Raw genomic sequence first — 4,479 nt, 5'->3', positions numbered from 1 at the left:
ATTAGTTAATTATTTACTGAGTCTTTACTAAGGAACATTATTATAAAGTGTTACCGTTTATTTTTTTGCTGTCCCTATCTCTCCGAAATCTGAAATCTTGCACACATGCACGAGCACACCCGGGCCCAGGTGTCTCCCTTGCCTCATCCCTTAAATACTCTATAAGAATATTCTAATTAGTATGAACAGACCCATTTGTGTGCATTCATTGGTTGAAAGAATGCATAAAATACATTTTGACAATAGTGTATATTTTTCATATTTTTTTCTTATGTAGATGTATGAAAATGCATCTTACTAAAGGTGAAATTGTATTTCAGTTGGCAACGACATGGCTTTAAATTAACTCAAAAGTCCTATGGTGTGATGGTAAAAGTCCTATGGTGTGATGGTAAAAGTCCTATGGTGTGATGGTAAAAGTCCTATGGTGTGACACTTTGGAGTATCACACCAAAGGACAAACAGGTCACACCAATGGACTAGATATTTGAGAAATAGCTTTTAACCCTCCTGTTATCCTTGGGGTCTATTTGACCCCTTTCAATGTTTAACACCTGAAAAATACATGAAGTACTTATTTCTTCTGCCTCATCTTTGATGACTTTTCCTAAATAGATGGGATGAATGTGAAAAAAGTGAAATTTCAGCAAAAATGTTTTCCCTAAGTGCTGTACACATTTAGGTTACATCCGTGTTCCTTGGGGTCAATTTGACCCCAATTGTTTCAAGTGTATAAAACATAAATGGAACATTCATATTTTGCAAATAAATGTTAAAATCTGTTTAGATAATGTGAAATACATGAAAATAAGCTATTCAGCCATGTTTCTTCTGTACATTTCGCTTTTGTTTGGGCCCTGATAACTAAAAATGCTAATGATATGGGGGAGGCCTAAAAGTAATTCACGGCAACATTTTGGACATTGGTGGCTAATACAGCATTGACATTTTGACAAAATACACCAACTGAACCTTGTTGTATCCAAAGCACCATCATGGCACCCACCACAGCAACACAGCCCCCCCCCCTCCTGTACCCTGGGAGATACTTTTGTACCCTCCCACTACACACACACTAGTATAAGAAGGGTCATATAGTCAGCATTGCTGTGCATGCTGTTCTGATCCCAGCATACATAATTATAAGTGATGGTATATTTGAAGAGAAGCTTTATGATTGTGATCCAAATATTGAAATGGACTGTTCTGATGGTGACAAGCCATTGTACTTCTTTAGGTGGAGACGATCTCAAAGTTGTTTGCTATGTCGAGAGATATAATGGTGCTATTCTTCTCCTCATTTCAGTATTGTGTTCCAAATTGACATCTTTGTCTGCAGCCTTGGTTATAAACTGGTGCTACCTGACATAGAGAAGGCAGGAACAGCAACAGCTGTAACTTTTGTGAAGGATATACACATCGACATCCATACCACAAGTTCTCCAGTGGGCATACATAGTGAATAGAAGTAAACATACAAGTTGCTAGCCCTGTTCATTCAAACATTACCCCACAACCATGACCATGTAATATGTCTACAAGGAGCACATGCAAACCTTTTTTCCTTATGTGCACACTAATTCAAGCGTAGAAACAATGTAGAAAACAATGATTTTCTATGTTGTTCCCGAAACTCTTGGTTGGCAATGTATCCATGTTCTTACCTAACTATTATACTTGTGCTATAAATACACATTCAAACATTAAAAAAAAATGAATGTTGGACTTAAAAAACCTTCTGAATGTTTGGAAATATGTCTATTTCTTTTAGGGTCAAATTGACCGATATGGTAATAGATAGATAATATCCTTGATAATCAAATTTGTTTTTTCTTTTCAAATGTTATAAGTTATAGAAATTCATATTTAGGGAGTATATGGAGCCAATAAAATTAAAATAATGTGTCCATCTGTTTTTAGACCAATTAATGACATTTTATTGCTATTTTTTCTCATTTTCGCCTAGTCATGGATTACGTTTTTTGGTGTGTAGGCTATGTGTGGGGGTGCTAGGATATATTTAAAGGACTTTTTATGTCACCAACAGAGCAATAATACATATCTGAGACATAAACATGTGCCAAAGTGTTGTTTCATGCTGATTTTGTAGACATTTAAGTGGTTGGGGTCAAATTGACCCCAAGGATCACGGATGTTCCAAAATTTGAGGGTAACAGGAGGGTTAAAACAACTGGTAGTACATATTTTTTTTGGTTTTGTTGTTTGACTAGATAAATACTGTGTATTCAAAGTACTTATTCCTTTATTGGCCTTTGGAATTTATACTTTGATGCATTGTTGATGAATATTTGCTGTTGATTTTAGATTAACTGTCAAATTATATAAAATGTCATTAATGGTGCTTTGAAGCCATAAAATATAACGGTAACAGTGAAGGAAAGATCAGTGAGAGAGTATATAGAGGAGTATAGATGAATAAAGTATGCTGTGGAGAGCTCAATATACAGCATAAATGTGCTGTCCAGCTTGAGATACCAAACAGGCACTGGCCACTACACACTACAGGTTCAATGGTGTGGCAGTCATAGCATACCTACAAAAGTGTGATGGTCATGCCAAGGTCACACTTCAGTATGAGTCTTATGAGCTCTGCAGGTTACATTCAATGACCGCATGGCTGTCATTAAGAGTTATGATAGGCTGATAATCGACGATTCAAAGACTTATAAGTGTAAAGTGTAGGTCCATATTGACTACAACATTATAATATGATCAAAAGACAAAATAATCATGTTGATATATTTGTTTCTGGCTCAGTTTTGCATTTCTGTCCTTTAGCGTGACATGAACGTCCTATGGTGCGACATGTTTTAAACGCTTTGATAAACACTGAATATTGCATTATGGAAGAACAAATTATCGTCCCTGAAAAGTTAGTATAAATTCGGACAATTTTGAACATTTAAAAGAAAGATATCCCTGTTTTTCCTCGAAGGTTTCTAATAATCTCACATCTAATGGGAAAAAAATACTTAAATGGTAATTTCTCATTAAATTAAGACTTTAAAAAATTGCAATAAATATGAAGAGTGTAACAATGTCCATCAAGCCATTTCTACATTACTTAATATATTTATTTCTTAACGTCACACCAAAGGACATATTTTCAGCAAATTGCTTTATCAACGTAAATAAATAATCAATGAATAGACCAACATTGTGACCACTTGAATTATTTGAAAGATGAATTGATGTACTACGTAGACATATACTTTTCCCCCTCATAAACAATGTTTTGTGAAAAAAAATGTTTTTTGCTGCATATCCGTCATCTACCCAAATACAAGCACCAGACGCTGTGCATTGTAAACAGTAACCAACTCATATTTTGGCGAGCTCATGCCATGCTCAGCTGTCACTTCCAGCGAGGGCACAGTGCATAGTGCTCAAATTTTTCCACAACACTATGCACTAAAGACCTCAGTGCACTGTGTGCACTGTGCACTGACTGTCAGTGCACTGACAAAAGTGCGTCATTTGAGACACAGCCAAAGATAAAGCAGCCGGGTTCTTTTCCGGTATCCACTTCACGTCGGGTGAACGCCCCTTTAGGAGACCTTCGATTAGGAGACATTCGAAGTATTGAGGTAGAATATATAAATGGAGTCCCCTTAGCGCTGTAGATGGCGGTAGCGCATGTCTTGTGCAAAGACTCATAATGTAATCAGCCAAACTAACAATGCCTATTAGTCATTCAGAAATGTAATTAGCCGAACTAACAATGCCTATTAGTCACTCATAATGTACTAAGGGCAATGCCTATTAGTCATGCTTCAAAGTAGACTGCTGCCACATGGCAAAGTGCTGGTTGCTGTTGCAACTGTGGCAGGTTAGGTTTAGGGATAGTTTTGGTCAGGGCACAATTTGAAAACTCAGAAACATTGCATTACAACAGGTTAGGTTTAGGGATGGTTTTGGGAAGGGCACAATTTGAAAACTCGGAAACATACAATGCGGGGAACTTAGGACCCTTTTTTCAAAAAAGGGTTCTATGTTCCCCGCTGCTTCCAAGTAGACTGCTGCCGCATGGCAAAGCGCAGGTTGTTGTTGCACCTCTGACAGGTTAGGTTTAGGGATAGTTTTGGTCAGGGCACAAATGTACAACTTAGAAACATTGCATTTCGTACAGGTTAGGTTTAGGGATGGGCACAATTTGAAAACTTGGAAACAATGCGGGGAACATAGAACCCTTTTTTAGAAAAAGGGTTCTATGTTCCCCACTCCCATACAAAGTCTGGGGAACATAGGACCCAGGGAACATAGGTACGCTCCCTAAAAATTGTCATGGTTGAATAACTGACTGAATTGGACAGCTGTATCCAGGCCATTGGGAATATGTAGCACTGTATTGGACAGTTGTATGTAATGTAGTGTAGTGTAGTGTGTAGTGGTGCATGCTGGGTAGTGTAGTGTATTGGGAATATGTGGCACTGAATTGCAACCAACTGCTCCACTGCT

Source organism: Engraulis encrasicolus, unplaced genomic scaffold (genome assembly GCF_034702125.1).
Source record: "Engraulis encrasicolus isolate BLACKSEA-1 unplaced genomic scaffold, IST_EnEncr_1.0 scaffold_57_np1212, whole genome shotgun sequence".
NCBI lineage: Eukaryota > Metazoa > Chordata > Actinopteri > Clupeiformes > Engraulidae > Engraulis > Engraulis encrasicolus.
This window is presented reverse-complemented; position numbering follows the sequence as displayed.